The sequence below is a fragment of the Panulirus ornatus genome, chromosome 64, assembly GCF_036320965.1.
Source record: "Panulirus ornatus isolate Po-2019 chromosome 64, ASM3632096v1, whole genome shotgun sequence".
NCBI classification, from domain to species: domain Eukaryota; kingdom Metazoa; phylum Arthropoda; class Malacostraca; order Decapoda; family Palinuridae; genus Panulirus; species Panulirus ornatus.
Window position 1 is genome coordinate 13878551 of NC_092287.1, and position 20836 is coordinate 13899386.

The window sequence follows — 20836 nt, forward strand, 5'->3', positions numbered from 1 at the left end:
AAAGCAGGTATTCCCAATCACCAGTCCTTTTTCAGCACATAAATCTACAAGCTCTTCACCATTTCCATTTACAACACTGAACTCCCCATGTATACCAATTATTCTCTCAACTGCCACATTACTCACCTTTGCATTCAAATCACCCATCACTATAACCCGGTCCCGTGCATCAAAACCACTAACACACTCATTCAGCTGCTCCCAAAACACTTGCCTCTCATGTTCTTTCTTCTCATGCCCAGGTGCATATGCACCAATAATCACCCATCTCTCTCCATCAACTTTCAGTTTTACCCATATTAATCGAGAATTTACTTTCTTACATTCTATCACATACTCCCACAACTCCTGTTTCAGGAGTACTGCTACTCCTTCCCTTGCTCTTGTCTTCTCACTATCCCCTGACTTTACTCCCAAGACATTCCCAAACCACTCTTCCCCTTTACCCTTGAGCTGCGTTTCACTCAGAGCCAAAACATCCAGGTTCCTTTCCTCAAACATACTACCTATCTCTCCTTTTTTCACATCTTGGTAACATCCACACACATTTAGACACCCCAGTCCTAGCCTTCGAGGAGGATGAACACTCCCCGCGTGACTCTTTCTTCTGTTTCCCATTTTAGAAAGAAAAAAAAAATACAAGGAGGGGAGGATTTCTGGCCCTCCGCTCCCGTCCCCTCCAGTCGCCTTCTACGACACGCGAGGAATGCGTGGGAAGTATTCTTTCACCCCTATCCACAGGGATAATATATATATATATATATATATATATATATATATATATATATATACATATATATATATACATACACATACATACGCACATATACACACACACACATATACATATATATACATATGAAAAATGTAAGAAATAATTTAGAAAACTGAAACTTCTAGCTTGAAATGAAAATGAAAAATGAATGTCACATAATGGTTCAACCTCTGGCTATGGAAAAGGGAAATGTATAATTTATTTACACAAACGTCAATAGTAGTTCTCATCAATTTAACCACTGTATGAATAAGCTTCAATGTCTAAGCTACATTTTTTCCAATTTCACTATTTTCTTGTCAAAGCACCATGTATGAAAACTATCACTCCAGTAACACAACTATAAACATTTACTTCCCCTTTAAAAAAGTTCTGGGGAAGTCTGTCTCGATACACTGCGGGACACTCTATATATATACATATATATATATATATATATATATATATATATATATATATATATATATATATATATATATATATATATATATATATATATATGCCACTTTTGTACTCTGCTTCTTCCCCATCCCGAAGTTTCGCAAAGAAATTAATACTGGTTGGCTGTCGAGAGAAGATAAAATTACTTACACAATATCGTTTCAATCTATTTGAGATTAACAGCAACCGGCAGATCAAAGGTTTTCAACGAGGGATATTGTTTGCAACTTGCTGAATTCTCGGGAAGCAATACGAATCATCGGTCAAAGCACTTCATCTGTTGCCTTTGTGAGAAGTATTGCAACATCGAAGAGAAATAGGAATGATCATGATGATGATAATTACAATGTAACTGATAAAGATAATGATTATTTAATCATAGACGAGTCACCATCTACCCCTCCTATGCAACTTGCTGCGAGAGACTGATGGTTTCTTGGTGTTGACTTAACCAAGCCTAACGTCAGAGTAGTGAGGTGAGCACCCACTACGGCACAGTCTATCACTCTGCGAAGAACAGAGATTCTTCGTCAGAAGTTAAGGGCTTGGTGGTGTTGAGTGTGATATGCAGTTAGCTGTTGTCGCATTAGAAGAAACTTTGATACTTTTTTCTTCCTTTGAATCCTTGAGTACGACGCTACGATCCCTCAGCACTGTGGTGCGATCTTGCGGTGTGATGGCCCGGCCCTTCTGACCTGAGCAATAGGGGAGGGGTCAAAGGGGAGGTCATCATAATGCTCAGGACTGTACCGTCATGCTCAAGAGATTCAAATGTTCCGTGAGCCTTTGCACAAAAAGCTCATTTCGGTTAAGTATTTACGTACAGAATTTATTGACACATAAAATCTAAAGCATTTAGTGCAAATGAAATATCTTAAAATTATTTCCTCACGAAACATCCATTTTGAGATAAATGAAACAGCATCATGTCGACAGATGTAAAAAGTTAATATGAGACTGGACGAGATGATTCGCATCATCATTAAATATCAAACAGAATCCTTTCAACGCAAATTGAAAGTTGTTGAATGACTGTGTTTTTTTAATGTTCTTTTCGGCATGATCAAACGGAAAAAAAAATAAAAATCTTCCCGAATGGATCCGATGAATTTCGAAATGATCAATATGGCTCGGGTTGTCTGGGTATTAGTAAGCGTGAATGTGAGATAAATCTCCTAATAATCATGGTAGCGTCACTTTATATTTATTTCCATCGATATAACATTCATTATAGCAATAGACAAGAAGTGTCGCTCGTAATCTATATATTATGATATCATGAAAGCAGTTACCATTGTGAGGCCAGACTAATGGGCATATCTCAAAACCCTTCGTCCAGTGTGTTATAAACTTTGACACAAAAATGGTAGGATATCAATTTTTTTCCTTATGTACATCTTGGTGTTCGTGTACACTGTTGTCACGTGAATACTGAGTTAGGAAAGCATGGTAGCCGAGCAATACCTCTGTGTGCCTCCTCCAGTATCTTTTTAAGAAGATAAAGTATTATTGATCCCTAAATCACCAGAGCTTGAATATAGACACCACCATATATTGTAACTTTCTTAACGTTTTTCAAATTTATGAATATTATTTTTCTTATACATGCTCGCCATTTTCCACTCAAACGAGGTAGCATCAAGAACAGATGACAGAGCCTAAGAGGAAAAAATCTTTTCCAGTGTTTTCCAGACTACACTTGTCAGAGAGACTCGTTTGTAATACAGAGCAATATCCCGATCTCCTTTCTTAAAGATAGGCACTCCACCCTCCTCCGGTGCCTTATTGTACAATCAGCGTCTATCACACAGTTTTTTAGACAGTACGGAAAGGTTTCACCAGGATCATAAGCCTTATGTGAGTCCAGGCCCTTTAGCCGTCTGCTAAAAACTGAGTCTTTTCCAGCAGTTTGAATGCCTCGCAAGACTTCTTCTTCATCCCGTCACGCCGCTGCTGTGTGACTGTACGTGCCGTGACCGTCTTCTTTTGTACAGAGCGAGACTTAGTGGTTGATTTTCACTCATCAGTGGATTTTAAAGAAATTCAGCTTCTACACACCTCGCAAAAAAGAAGTGTTTAGTATGAAAATCGATCAGATTGAAATATGAAAACAGCCATGAACGTTTGACCAAGTAAATATAGAAATGCGTTCTATGGTCTGTTTAGATAGTTTTTACGTAACTATTTCGACGGAATATGAATCTAGTCATTTCAAGATCAAGGCCAAATGCTGAAATCCATGATGCCTATTCAAAAAAGATACAGCGAAAAAGATATCGCCAAATGTATTGAACAAGTGACAGAAACGAGTTCTCATTGCTTATATTGTTTGCTTTTGTTATGATATTCTCGTTTATGATACAGTATGAATGTAAACAATACTCAGTTCAAGATGGACGCCCCCTCCCCCACAAAAAAGTCGTCGAAAATATAATTATATAATCTCTGTTCGCTTCACCGTTAAAATCACTTTAAAATACATCAATAGATTCAGTCATTTTGACGATATGAATTATGAGCATCAATGCCCAAAGCAGAAGTCATTTAAAGCTTGTAATACAAACCCTTTGATTATTACTTTACAAATCATCGAAATCATAATCGGTCATTAGCAGCGGACCCTCATCAATTAATCATCTATGTATAACATTTGTTTGAAAACTCCTGTCGTGAGGGAGTGATTATACTCATGTTAATGTATACTGCATTTTGGAAATTCATATTTCGAATTTGAATCTCACTCAGGCTCGCCTGCGGGAAGATTATAATACTGAGCTGTGAATCATCGGATTCATTCGAGTCACTACTGGCGAAATTCTGTGGTGTCAGTGTGGCTAGTAACCCAATTTTTATGCACCTTATTGAAATGCGCTTCACTGCTCTGTCAAAATTGGAGGCTGGACGGTGTCCTTGTAGTGTAGTGTGTACATATGTTCACACGGTAGGTCGTCCTCATCAAACGTGAAAATGGAGTGAATTAACGTTTACGGACCTTCAGGTTGTAGCAGTTAGCGTTGCTGACCGTGGCACATTTACGGACCACCTGGTTCCACGTGGAGCTCATAGGTACGAATTCTGGTCGCAGCGGTCGGTCCAGAGTTAACCCAGCTGTTCATCCTCCTCTAAGGGTTAGTAGATAGGCTGGATACCTCGCTTACCTAGTATATATATATATATATATATATATATATATATATATATATATATATATATATATATATATATATATATATATATATATATATATATATATATTTTTTTTTTTTTTTCTTTTATTAAACTTTGTCGCTGTCTCCCGCGTTTGCGAGGTAGCGCAAGGAAACAGACGAAAGAAATGGCCCAACTCCCCCCCATACACATGTATATACATACGTCCACACACACAAATATACATACCTACACAGCTTTCCATGGTTTACCCCAGACGCTTCACATGCCTTGATTCAATCCACAGACAGCACGTCAACCCCGGGATACCACATCGCTCCAATTCACTCTATTCCTTGCCCTCCTTTCACCCTCCTGCATGTTCAGGCCCCGATCACACAAAATCTTTTTCACTCCATCTTTCCACCTCCAATTTGGTCTCCCTCTTCTCCTCGTTCCCTCCACCTCATTCTCTCCATGTGCCCAAACCACTTCAAAACACCCACTTCTGCTCTCTCAACCACGCTCTTTTTATTTCCACACATCTCTCTTACCCTTACGTAACTCACTCGATCAAACCACCTCACACCACACATTGTCCTCAAACATCTCATTTCCAGCACATCCATCCTCCTGCGCACAACTCTATCCATAGCCCACGCCTCGCAACCATACAACATTGTTGGAACCACTATTCCTTCAAACATACCCATTTTTGCTTTCCGAGATAATGTTCTCGACTTTCACACATTCTTCAAGGCCCCCAGAATTTTCGCCCCCTCCACCACCCTATGATCCACTTCCGCTTCCATGGTTCCATCCGCTGCCAGATCCACTCCCAGATATCTAAAACACTTCACTTCCTCCAGTTTTTCTCCATTCAAACTCACCTCCCAATTGACTTGACCCTCAACCCTACTGTACCTAATAACCTTGCTCTTATTCACATTTACTCTTAACTTTCTTCTTCCACACACTTTACCAAACTCAGTCACCAGCTTCTGCAGTTTCTCACATGAATCAGCCACCAGCGCTGTATCATCAGCGAACAACAACTGACTCACTTCCCAAGCTCTCTCATCCCCAACAGACTTCATACTTGCCCCTCTTTCCAAAACTCTTGCATTTACCTACCTAACAACCCCATCCATAAACAAATTAAACAACCATGGAGACATCACACACCCCTGCCGCAAACCTACATTCACTGAGAACCAATCACTTATATATATATATATATATATATATATATATATATATATATATATATATATATATATATATATATATATATATATATATATATATATATATATATATATATATGTATATAATTTTGGGGGCCTTGAAGAATGTGTGGAAGTCGAGAACATTATCTCGGAAAGCAAAAATGGGTATGTTTGAAGGAATAGTGGTTCCAACAATGTTGTATGGTTGCGAGGCGTGGGCTATGGATAGAGTTGTGCGCAGGAGGATGGATGTGCTGGAAATGAGATGTTTGAGGACAATGTGTGGTGTGAGGTGGTTTGATCGAGTGAGTAACGTAAGGGTAAGAGAGATGTGTGGAAATAAAAAGAGCATGGTTGAGAGAGCAGAAGAGGGTGTTTTGAAGTGGTTTGGGCACATGGAGAGGATGAGTGAGGAAAGATTGACCAAGAGGATATATGTGTCGGAGGTGGAGGGAGCAAGGAGAAGAGGGAGACCAAATTGGAGGTGGAAAGATGGAGTGAAAAAGATTTTGAGTGATCGGGGCCTGAACATGCAGGAGGGTGAAAGGAGGGCAAGGAATAGAGTGAATTGGAGCGATGTGGTATACCGGGGTTGACGTGCTGTCAGTGGATTGAATCAGGGCATGTGGAGCGTCTGGGGTGAACCATGGAAAGCTGTGTAGGTATGTAAATTTGCGTGTGTGGACGTATGTATATACATGTGTATGGGGGGGGTTGGGCCATTTCTTTCGTCTGTTTCCTTGCGCTACCTCGCAAACGCGGGAGACAGCGACAAAGTATAAAAAAAAAAGAAAGAAAAAAAAAAAAAAAAAAATATATATATATATATATATATATATATATATATATATATATATATATATATATATATATATATATATATATATATATATATATATATATATATATATTTATATATATATATATATATATATATATATATATATATATATATATATATATATATATATATATATATATATATATATATATATATATATATATATATGACATTAATGAGATGGCCTTTATCAGGGAATCCAATTGCCCGTGCCATCTCAGATAAAATAAAGAAATATTATCTGTGGTGGACAATGGGACTAAGGACTTCTTCCACTCTGATTGCTTGGTCTTGCCCTAGAGAGTGGCTTGTCTTCTCGTCATAGATATACCTGATCGTAAAAGTTGTCACCTGGTTTATTACATCTTCAGTGACATTGTATTTCACGTCCTAACGAATGAAGAAACTTGCGCGAGTATCATAGGAACTTGTCACTTTGTCTAAGATAGATTCTTTTTTTTTCTTTTTTGCAATGGTCATAAAACCAGAATTGAAATCACAACCGCCTATACCATGTGAGAGGTGAAGACGTCTGTTGTGTCATCTGTGCAGGACAAGCTATACTTGATTAATTGTTCCTTTTCATATTGTCAAAAATCTGTTTTCTCTCTATTTCGCCAAACCAAAATGATGCATTTAATAGATACCTCATTCAAAGGTCTTCCTTTGGTATTTTCTTACCTACCTTACCAGTACTGTAGGTCTATTAAAGCTGTAGTTTGTCTGTATCTTTCCCAAAAAGATGAGAGCTGTTCAAGGGTGTTCTTTTCTGCCCTACTTCTCCTGTATGTGTGTGTGTGTGTGTGTGTGTGTGTGTGTGTGTGTGTGTGTGTGTGTGTGTGTGTGTGTGTGTGTGTGGAAACAAATGAATTAATATATATAGAAGAGTTGAGAGGATAATCTAAGCAGCCATTAAGCTGAAAATATACGGTTGAGAAATTACAGAACTTGGGGAAGGGGAGGAAGGATAATAGAAGTAAATTAATCACAAAAGCGCTTAATATCAAGGTAGCGGCTGGTTACCTGTACGTTTGGATAAGCTCATAAGGTTTACACATTATACATTTCGTGGTAATTTGTTAAACATTTCGTGACGATAATTATACACATCAGTTGCTTTGCAGTATCATTGTGGTTGACGTACATTATGTATTCAGCGATGAATCTTAAGTGATAAATAGTTTCGCATTGGTTGAGGTACAGTAATATAGGAGCGTTTCTGTGTGTGTGTGTGTGTGTGTGTGTGTGTGTGTGTGTGTGTGTGTGTGCGTGTGTGTCATTACCATGAGGCAGTCAGGAGGGCCCATGAAAGGTTTCATATTCATGACCTGCCCCAGATGAAGGCTCAGCACCAGCGGCTGTAATCTATTTCATCTCTTGATGACGAGGGTCAGGAAGGACGAGAGTCACCGTTGCCTTAATGGAAGGCAACATGAGATAGATTCCTTTCGGACTGGTAGTAAATTCAACTTATTTGTGGTTTATGAAAGATCTGAACACACTTGTTTCTTAAAGATTTAACTGTCTCTGTAAACCTCGGGTTTTCAAGATATATGCTAGATGTTACGGTGATATCAAGTGTGTAATAATACTTAGGGGTGTATGGATAGAGAGACGGACATGAATTGGGTTTTGGAGGTGTTGAACTTAACTAGCGGTGGACTTTGCTCAACTGTAGGAGGATGTCTTTCCAAGTTTTAATTTGATAAAGGAGAATGTTACAAGAGAAGCTGCAGGTCCATAAACAGAGGATAGACAAGTGGAGCAATGTAATGTGAAGTCATCGAAGTATGAGTATGTAGAAACGGAAGTCAGTCATGAAAGTGAGATCATTTAGACAAAGAAGGAGTGTAGGATACTCAATATATCTCTGAGGGAAAGCCGTGTTAACAAGGAAAGAGCAAGACATTGATCCAGGAACAGTTACGGAGATAGAGTGGCGAGAGAGGAAGCTGTATGTGAGGGAACAGAGTGACGAAGGAAGGCTAAAGGAATGGAATCCGGAGATGGCACCCTAATGCCAAACACTTTTCAAAAGATTTGTATATATATATATATATATATATATATATATATATATATATATATATATATATATATATATATATATATATATATATATATATATATATATATATATATATATATATATATATATATATATATATATATACATATATATATATATATATATATATATATATATATATATATATATATATATATATATATATATATATATATATATATATATATATATATATATATATATATATATATATGTGTGTGTGTGTGTGTGTGTGTATGATTGGATGGGCCGTTCTTCGTCTCATTCCTGGCGCTACCTCGCTGACATGGGAAACAGCGATTAAGAATAATAAATGAATAAATGAATAAATGATATTATCATTATCATCATGCTTTGTCGCCGTCTCCTGCGTTAGCGAGGTAGCGCAAGGAAACAGACGAAACAATGGCCCAATCCATCCACATACACATGTATACACATACACGTCCACAAACGCACATAGACATACCTAAACATTTCAATGTATACATACATATCCATACACAGACAAATACATATATATACACATGTACATATTCATACTTGCTGCCCTCGGCCATCCCCCCGCCCTTCCGGGCGCGTGAGGTAGCGCGAGGAAAAGATAACAAAGGCCACATTCGTTCACACTCAGGCTCTAGCTGTCAAGTGTAATGCATCAAATCGACAGCCCCCTTTCCACATCCAGGCCCCACAAAACTTTCCATGGTTTACCCCAGACTCTTCATATGCCCTGGTTCAATCTATTGACAGCACGTCGACCCCGGTATACCTCATCGTTCCAATTCACACTATTCCTTGCACGCCTTTCACCCCTTGCATTTTCAGGCCCCGATCGCTCAAAATCTTTTTTCACTCATCCTTCCACCTCTAGTTTGGTCTCCCACTTCTCGTTCCCTCCACCTCTGACACACATATCCTCTTTGTCAATCTTTCCTCACTCATTCTCTTCATGTGACCAAACCATTTCAACACACCCTCTTCTGCTCTCTCGTACCCTTTCATTACTTACTCGATCAGACCACCTCACACCACATGTTGTCCTCAAACACCTCATTTCCAACATATCCACCCTACTCCGCACAACCCTGTCTATATCCCACGCCTCACAACCATATAACATTGTTGGAACCATTATTACTTCAAATATACCCATTTTTGCTTTCCGAGATAATGTTCCCGCCTTCCACACATTCTTCAACGCTTCCAGAACCTTCGCCCCCTCCCCCACCCTGTGACTCACTTCCACTTCCATGGTTCCCTTCGCTGCCAAATCCACTCCCAGATATCTAAAACACTTCACTTCCTCCAGTTTTTTTCCATTGAAACTTACCTCCCAGTTGACTTGTCCCTCAACCCTACTGTACCTAATATCCTTGCTCTTATACATATTTACTCTCAGTTTTCTTCTTTCACTCGCTTTACCAAACTCAGTCAACAGCTTCTGCAGTTTCTTACCCGAATCAGCCACCAGCGCTGGTGGTATGATCGAGTAAGTATTGAAAGGGTGAGAGACATGTGTGGTAATAAAAAGAGTGTGGTTGAGAGAACAGAAGAGGTCGTTTTGAAAAGGTTTGGTTACATGGAGAGAATGAGTGAGGAAAGATTGACAAAGAGGATATTTGTGTCAGAGGTGGAGGGAAGGAGGAGAAGTGGGAGACCAAATTGGAGGTGGAAAGATGGAGTGTAAAAGATTTTGAGTGATCGGGGCCTGAACATGCAGGAGGGTGAAAGGCGTGCAAGGAATAGAGTGAATTGGAACGATGTGGTATACCGCGGTCGACATGCTGTCAATAGATTGAACCAGGGCATGTGAAGAGTCTGGGGTAAACCATGGAAAGTTTTGTGGGGCCTAGATGTGGAAAGGGAGCTATGATTTCGTTGCATTATACATGTTAGCTAGAGACTTAGTGTGAACGAATGTGGCCTTTGTTGTCTTTTCCCAGGGCTACCTCGCACAATTGAGGGGGAGGGGGTTGTCATTTCATGTTTGGCGGGGTGGCGACGAGAACGAATAAGGGCAGACAATATGAATTATGTACATTTGCATATATGTATATATCTGTGTGTGTATATATATGTATACGTTGAGATGTATAGGTATGTATATGTGCGTGAGTGGACGTGTATGTATATACATGTGCATGTGGGTGGGTTGGGCCATTCTTTCGTCTGTTTCTTTGCGCTACCTCGCTAACGCCGGAGACTACGACAAAGTATAGATAATAAATATATACATACATTTTTTTTTTTTTTTTCTAATACTTTGTCGCTGTCTCCCGCGTTTGCGAGGTAGCGCAAGGAAACAGACGAAAGAAATGGCCCAACCCCCCCCCCCCCATACACATGTATATACATACGTCCACACACGCAAATATACATACCTACACAGCTTTCCATGGTTTACCCCAGACGCTTCACATGCCTTGATTCAATCCACTGACAGCACGTCAGCCCCGGTATACCGCATCGCTCCAATTCACTCTATTCCTTGCCCTCCTTTCACCCTCCTGCATGTTCAGGCCCCGATCACACAAAATCTTTTTCACTCCATCTTTCCACCTCCAATTTGGTCTCCCTCTTCTCCTTGTTCCCTCCACCTCCGACACATATATCCTCTTGGTCAATCTTTCCTCACTCATCCTCTCCATGTGCCCAAACCACTTCAAAACACCCTCTTCTGCTCTCTCAACCACGCTCTTTTTATTTCCACACATCTCTCTTACCCTTACGTTACTCACTCGATCAAACCACCTCACACCACACATTGTCCTCAAACATCTCATTTCCAGCACATCCATCCTCCTGCGCACAACTCTATCCACAGCCCACGCCTCGCAACCATACAACATTGTTGGAACCACTATTCCTTCAAACATACCCATTTTTGCTTTCCGAGATAATGTTCTCGACTTCCACACATTCTTCAAGGCCCCCAGAATTTTCGCCCCCTCCCCCACCCTATGATCCACTTCCGCTTCCATGGTTCCATCCGCTGCCAGATCCCCTCCCAGATATCTAAAACACTTCACTTCCTCCAGTTTTTCTCCATTCAAACTCACCTCCCAATTGACTTGACCCTCAACCCTACTGTACCTAATAACCTTGCTCTTATTCACATTTACTCTTAACTTTCTTCTTCCACACACTTTACCAAACTCAGTCACCAGCTTCTGCAGTTTCACACATGAATCAGCCACCAGCGCTGTGTCATCAGCGAATATACATACATACATATATATATATATATATATATATATATATATATATATATATATATATATATATATATATATATATATATATATATATATATATATATATATATATATATACTCAGGGATCATACTGTCGTGCTCAAGGATCACACTGTCGTACTCCAAGGTCGTTCAGTCGTGCCAAAGGGTCGTACGTCCCTACGTAGTACTCCTAATTCGAGACGTGGGCGGGTTTGATGAACGGTTGTGTGATGCGTGGGGCTGTAATCAAACTGTCTTCTTTTTAACTGTTTTCCCTCTCGGGCCACCGTCTAGTTGAGTGGATAAGGGCCTCCCTCCTCCACCTCAAGACTAAGTCGGTTTATAAGTTGCCGACGCCTTGCTTGGAAAAGTCATGACGTCGAGACAGTATCGATAGTCTGTGTGTATTACGACGGAACCATTGCAAGAGGTGAAAAGTACCTCTATCAGGTGTATATGCATCAGAATAATGCCCCTCTTCGAAACTCAAAAACGTACGAGATTTTCATATATATATATATATATATATATATATATATATATATATATATATATATATATATATATATATATATATATATATATATATATATATATATATATATATATGTATATATATGATGTGTATATATATATATATATATATATATATATATATATATATATATATATATATATATATATATATATATATATATATATATATATATATATATATATATATATATATATATATATATATATATATATATATATATATGTGTGTGTGTGTATATATGTGTATATATATGGTAACAGCAGAAGCAGGAAGGGTCTTATTTGGGGTCTTTTATTTTAGTATGCATGTAGTGATGGGTGGTGGCCAAACCTGAGGTGTAATGGGATGCCAGACATTTTTCTGGGTATAAATTTGGAGGGTATATCTTGGCTAGGGATTGTCTTAAGAATGATGGTAGGGGAGAGAGAATATGAACTGTTTAGTGTTTTTTTGTTTTTTTTGTATGTGAATGTATTTGTTTGTGGTAGGAATGGTTGGAGGAGGGAAATTTGGTTTTATAGTTAACAGAAGAGTGAGTGTATCTCTTGTTTCTTATTGGGAAAGGACGGATTTTGAGGGGATGGTAGGGATTGGAAGGGTCATCCCATTTTGGTTCTTGAGCTTTGTTTTGTGCCGTTTGGAATTTTTTGAGCTCATTTTGGATATTTTGGGGGGAGGGGGGCTAGATAAGCACAACAAGTGCTTGTTCATATGAAATGCATGTAGAGTATGAAAAGGAATACTCTATAATTTACACAAAGCATGCAGGCAAATGATTGAAATTTTGGCAGCAGTAATTTTCTGGAATATGTATTTTGGATATGAGGTCTTTGGAAATCATGATGAATAGTTCTGCACCACTGGTTTGAGATTAAAGGAAAATGCTATTGCTGGTTTACTGTTATGTCAGTATAAATGCTTATATTATGGTTAGATGATGTTCAGGTTTCAGGCTCATTGGCCTGTGATATGCTAATCTGCCAAAGGCATTTGTTGGAAGACACTGTAGGTAGTTGTCAGAGTTCAGCAGCCTAGTTTAGGCTGGACTGCTTGGTATGCATCCATGATATACCATTTGTCAGACTGAAAAAAAGTTGGTCACTTAAACAATTGAAATTTGGTGAAAAGGAATATAAGCACTAATATGCATGATACAAATTCATTGAGTTACTATGATGGATTTTACAATGAGAGAGAGTAATTTGATGACAAATTGCTGTCCCTGATTTGGTTAGAGAATAAACATTTAAGTGAAAAAGCAATGAGGATGAAAATATACAGGTCACAGAAGTAAAGTGTAAGACAATTCTCCTAAGAAGTTTAATGATATCTTAATGATGTTGATAAAACTGTACAGCACTGTAAAAGGGTAAAGTGATATGGAAGGTATTTGAAAAAAATGAACATTTAGATCTAGCCACAAGGGTCTTTAGAAGTGTAGGAATAGGGCCTTTAATTAATGGTTTCAAAGAGATATGTAGACTCCAAAATCTTATTCATGATGATGAATATGATGTATTCTGGGTTTTTAAAGTAAATTATTTATTGAAATAAAATCTGAAGCACATAATGACATTACATATGGATAAAGTGATAGAGAAAAAATAGGATGTGGAAAGAAGAGAAAAATATGTTGAAAGAGAAGAACAGCATGATAGAATCATGATGCAGGAAAAATGGTAGTTTAGGAGACATATGTAAAAGTTGATTGCAGAGTAGTGAATGAAAGCCTCATGCAGATGAAAAAATAAGAAATGTGTATGTCACTGTGAAAGATCATGTTTGACTTTAAAACTGGGATGTGTATGAATGAACTAATCCTCCCCTCTCGCTTTTTTTTTTTTTTTTTTCCAAAAGAGGGAATAGAGAAGGGGGCCAGGTGGGGATGTTCCCTCGGGGTCCCAGTCCTCTGTTCTCGACGCTACCTCGCTAATGCGGGAAATGGCGAATAGTATGAAAGAAAGAATATATATATATATATATATATATATATATATATATATATATGTATATATATATATATATATATATATATATATATATATATATATATATATATATATATATATATATATACATATATATATATATATATATATATATATATATATATATGTATATATATATATATATATATATATATATATATATATATATATATATATATATATATATATATATATATATATGTATATATATATACATATATATGTATATATATATATATATATATATATATATATATATATATATATATATATATATATATATATATATATATATATATATATATATATATATATATATATTTTTTTTTTTTTATACTTTGTCGCTGTCTCCCGCTTTTGCGAGGTAGCGCAAGGAAACAGACGAAAGAAATGGCCCAACCCCCCCCCATACACATGTACATACACACGTCCACACACGCAAATATACATACCTACACAGCTTTCCTTGGTTTACCCCGGACGCTTCACATGCCTTGATTCAATCCACTGACAGCACGTCATCCCCTGTATACCACATCGCTCCAATTCCCTCTATTCCTTGCCCTCCTTTCACCCTCCTGCATGTTCAGGCCCCGATCACACAAAATCCTTTTCACTCCATCTTTCCACCTCCAATTTGGTCTCCCTCTTCTCCTCGTTCCCTCCACCTCCGACACATATATCCTCTTGGTCAATCTTTCCTCACTCATTCTCTCCATGTGCCCAAACCATTTCAAAACACCCTCTTCTGCTCTCTCAACCACGCTCTTTTTATTTCCACACATCTCTCTTACCCTTACGTTACTTACTCGATCAAACCACCTCACACCACACATCGTCCTCAAACATCTCATTTCCAGCACATCCATCCTCCTGCGCACAACTCTATCCATAGCCCACGCCTCGCAACCATACAACATTGTTGGAACTACTATTCCTTCAAACATACCCATTTTTGCTTTCCGGGATAATGTTCTCGACTTCCACACATTCTTCAAAGCTCCCAGGATTTTCGCCCCCTCCCCCACCCTATGATCCACTTCCGCTTCCATGGTTCCATCCGCTGACAGATCCACTCCCAGATATCTAAAACACTTCACTTCCTCCAGTTTTTCTCCATTCAAACTCACCTCCCAATTGACTTGACCCTCCACCCTACTGTACCTAATAACCTTGCTCTTATTCACATTTACTCTTAACTTTCTTCTTCCACACACTTTACCAAACTCCGTCACCAGCTTCTGCAGTTTCTCACATGAATCCGCCACCAGCGCTGTATCATCAGCGAACAACAACTGACTCACTTCCCAAGCTCTCTCATCCCCAACAGATTTCATACTTGCCCCTCTTTCCAAGACTCTTGCATTTACCTCCCTAACAACCCCATCCATAAACAAATTAAACAACCATGGAGACATCACACACCCCTGCCGCAAACCTACACTCACTAAGAACCAATCACTTTCCTCTCTTCCTACACGTACACATGCCTTACATCCTCGATAAAAACTTTTCACTGCTTCTAACAACTTGCCTCCCACACCATATATTCTTAATACCTTCCACAGAGCATCTCTATCAACTCTATCATATGCCTTCTCCAGATCCATAAATGCTACATACAAATCCATTTGCTTTTCTAAGTATTTCTCACATACATTCTTCAAAGCAAACACCTGATCCACACATCCTCTACCACTTCTGAAACCACACTGCTCTTCCCCAATCTGATGCTCTGTACATGCCTTCACCCTCTCAATCAATACCCTCCCATATAATTTACCAGGAATACTCAACAAACTTATACCTCTGTAATTTGAGCACTCACTCTTATCCCCTTTGCCTTTGTACAATGGCACTATGCACGCATTCCGCCAATCCTCAGGCACCTCACCATGAGTCATACATACATCAAATAACCTTACCAACCAGTCAACAATACAGTCACCCCCTTTTTTAATAAATTCCACTGCAATACCATCCAAACCTGCTGCCTTGCCGGCTTTCATCTTCCGCAAAGCTTTTACTACCTCTTCTCTGTTTACCAAATCATTTTCCCTAACCCTCTCACTTTGCACACCACCTCGACCCAAACACCCTATATCTGCCACTCTGTCATCAGACACATTCAACAAACCTTGAAAATACTCACTCCATCTCCTTCTCACATCACCACTACTTGTTATCACCTCCCCATTTACGCCCTTCACTGAAGTTCCCATTTGCTCCCTTGTCTTACGCACCCTATTTACCTCCTTCCAGAACATCTTTTTATTCTCCCTAAAATTTACTGATAGTCTCTCACCCCAACTCTCATTTGCCCTTTTTTTCACCTCTTGCACCTTTCTCTTGACCTCCTGTCTCTTTCTTTTATACTTCTCCCACTCAATTGCATTTTTTCCCTGCAAAAATCGTCCAAAAGCCTCTCTCTTCTCTTTCACTAATACTCTTACTTCTTCATCCCACCACTCACTACCCTTTCTAAACAGCCCACCTCCCACTCTTCTCATGCCACAAGCATCTTTTGCGCAATCCATCACTGATTCCCTAAATACATCCCATTCCTCCCCCACTCCCCTTACTTCCATTGTTCTCACCTTTTTCCATTCTGTACACAGTCTCTCCTGATACTTCTTCACACAGGTCTCCTTCCCAAGCTCACTTACTCTCACCACCTTCTTCACCCCAACATTCACTCTTCTTTTCTGAAAACCCATACTAATCTTCACCTTAGCCTCCACAAGATAATGATCAGACATCCCTCCAGTTGCACCTCTCAGCACATTGACATCCAAAAGTCTCTCTTTCGCACGCCTGTCAATTAACACGTAATCCAATAACGCTCTCTGGCCATCTCTCCTACTTACATAAGTATACTTATGTATATCTCGCTTTTTAAACCAGGTATTCCCAATCATCAGTCCTTTTTCAGCACATAAATCTACAAGCTCTTCACCATTTCCATTTACAACACTGAACACCCCATGCATACCAATTATTCCCTCAACTGCCACATTACTCACCTTTGCATTCAAATCACCCATCACTATAACCCGGTCTCGTGCATCAAAACCGCTAACACACTCATTTAGCTGCTCCCAAAACACTTGCCTCTCATGATCTTTCTTCTCATGCCCAGGTGCATATGCACCAATAATCACCCACCTCTCTCCATCAACTTTCAATTTTACCCATATTAATCGAGAATTTACTTTCTTACATTCTATCACATACTCCCACAACTCCTGTTTCAGGAGTATTGCTACTCCTTCCCTTGCTCTTGTCCTCTCACTAACCCCTGACTTCACTCCCCAGACATTTCCAAACCACTCTTCCCCTTTACCCTTGAGCTTCGTTTCACTCAGAGCCAAAACATCCAGGTTCCTTTCCTCAAACATACTACCTATCTCTCCTTTTTTCACATCTTGGTTACATCCACACACATTTAGGCACCCCACTCTGAGCCTTCGAGGAGGATGATCACTCCCCGCGTGACTCCTTCTTCTGTTTCCCATTTTAGAAAGTTAATACAATATATATATATATATATATATATATATATATATATATATATATATATATATATATATATATATATATATATACATATATATATATATATATATATATATATATATATATATATATATATATATATATATATATATATATACACAACACAGAATTCCACGGAGTCCCTTTAGAACTGATAACCAGTCATTAATAAGATAGGAAAGGATATCACCCGTGGACCTGACCCTTACGAAAACTAAACTGATGAACCGAGTTAAGACTGAGAGATTCGTGTTGTTTGAGCAGATGGAAGTTGATGGAGAAATTGAAAGCCCTTGGAAATTGGAGATGACTAGGTAGTAGCTGGGGGCCGAGAACGGCAATCCTTCGTTGGAATGGACGTTTTTCAAAGAAGGAAATATTATGGTTCTGAGGAGGAATAGTATCTCGTTCATACGCCTAGCTTGTGTCCAGAAAGAGACGTGCTTTTTGGATGAGGAAGAGGAGTTATTATATAAAATGTTAAGCGGATAACAGAATCTCCTGTATGGAGTTAGTGGAGAAAAGAGAACGGGAAAAGAATTCGTGGGAGAGGCAGCTACTGTGCCGTCAGAACGGGAAAGTGAGGGAAATGTAGTACGACAGAAAAATTTTCAAAGACGTTTTTCAATGAGATGAGTTTCGAATAAAGGTACGTTTTTTGCTCACGGTAAATGACTTTAGGGCGGAGATGAAAGGTGAATGCGATTCAGAAGTAAGGAGAGTTTTCCCGTATACAATATGCCAGACCCTTTCCCGAATAGCGTTGTAAGGCGTTTGGTTAAAAGACGAATAAAAAGAGAACTTGGTCCTAGAGGAATAGGCATTATATGTTTCCACTCCCACAATAAAAACTACAGATGATACGGTCAACTAAGACAGAAGCATCATCCGATGAGAGGAGGCAATCTTCTTAAGGAAAGTCAGCCAATATATTATTTTTTTCTGCAAGTTAGTCCAGTCAGCGGGAAAACTGGTGGTGATGTAATCGAGGGAGGCGGAGCCACCAGTCCACACCAGCCAATCAGGGGAAGACTCTTACAAACGCACGGCAAGAAAAGAATCTTTTCCACTTAAAGTATTCTTCTCTAATGTTGTTAATCTGTGAACAAGGCTTTACGGCGAAACTTAACAGAGTATAACTACAGCTTCATTCTGTGGTTTTCTACCACCTTAATCCACTCATCTGTTGGCATGAATTTCCTATATATATATATATATATATATATATATCATACAAACCTCCAACAGCCAGGATCGAACCCGGGACCCCTGTGCAATAGGCAGGAGCGCTAACGCTAGGCTATGATCGCGCCTAATAGGAAAATGACTTGCACAGGATTACCGGGTCCAAGACGATCACATGTCTACCAAATGGTGTCCTAGCTATGTCTCCTCGTTGTATATCAACTGACTTATATTTCTCTCTTGTGTCTCCCCTGATGATGTGATCATTACACGAAAGTATACTTGGGAACTTATCGTGTTTCATCTTTCCCCGTGAACTAATAGGAATGTACTTGATCACGCGCAAAATTGTGATCCTTTCCAATATATATATATATATATATATATATATATATATATATATATATATATATATATATATATATATATATATATATATATATATATATATATATACATTTTTTTTTTCTTTTTTGCTTTGTCGCTGTCTCCCGCGTTTGCGAGGTAGCGCAAGGAAACAGACGAAAGAAATGGCCCAACCCACCCACATACACATGTATATACATACGTCCACACACGCAAATATACATACCTACACAGCTTTCCATGGTTTACCCCAGACGCTTCACATGCCCCGATTCAATCCACTGACAGCACGTCAACCCCGGTATACCACATCGATCCAATTCACTCTATTCCTTGCCCTCCTTTCACCCTCTTGCATGTTCAGGCCCCGATCACACAAAATCTTTTTCACTCCATCTTTCCACCTCCAATTTGGTCTCCCTCTTCTCCTCGTTCCCTCCACCTCCGACACATATATCCTCTTGGTCAATCTTTCCTCACTCATTCTCTCCATGTGCCCAAACCATTTCAAAACACCCTCTTCTGCTCTCTCAACCACGCTCTTTTTATTTCCACACATCTCTCTTATCCTTACGTGACTTACTCGATCAAACCACCTCACACCACACATTGTCCTCAAACATCTCATTTCCAGCACATCCAACCTCCTGCGCACAACTCTATCCATAGCCCACGCCTCGCAACCATACAACATTGTTGGAACCACTATTCCTTCAAACATACCCATTTTTGCTTTCCGAGATAATGTTCTCGACTTCCACACATTCTTCAAGGCTCCCAGAGTTTTCGTCCCCTCCCCCACCCTATGATCCACTTCCGCTTCCATGGTTCCATCCGCTGACAGATCCACTCCAAGATATCTAAAACACTTCACTTCCTCCAGTTTTTCTCCATTCAAACTCACCTCCCAATTGACTTGACCCTCAACCCTACTCTACCTAATAACCTTGCTCTTATTCACATTTACTCTTAACTTTCTTCTTTCACACACTTTACCAAACTCAGTCACCAGCTTCTGCAGTTTCTCACATGAATCAGCCACCAGCGCTGTATCATCAGCGAACAACAACTGACTCACTTCCCAAGCTCTCTCATCCCCAAAAGACTTCATACTTGCCCCTCTTTCCAAAAGTCTTGCATTCACCTCCCTAACAACCCCATCCATACGCAAATTAAACAACCATGGAGACATCACACACCCCTGCCGCAAACCTACATTCACTGAGAACCAATCACTTTCCTCTCTTCCTACACGTACACATGCCTTACATCCTCGATAAAAACTTTTCACTGCTTCTAACAACTCGCCTCCCACACCATATATTCTTAATACCTTCCACAGAGCAGCTCTATCAACTCTATCATATGCCTTCTCCAGATCTATAAATGCTACATAGAAATCCATTTGCTTTTCTAAGTATTTCTCACATACATTCTTCAAAGCAAACACCTGATCCACACATCCTC

At 39.0% G+C, this 20836-nt stretch overlaps 1 protein-coding gene across 1 annotated transcript in view; it reads left to right on the top strand.

Annotated features, from left to right (window-relative positions):
• Positions 1 to 20836, top strand: part of LOC139746244 (uncharacterized) — a 1225703-nt gene that overhangs the window by 150085 nt on the left and 1054782 nt on the right. The window lies entirely within an intron of this gene.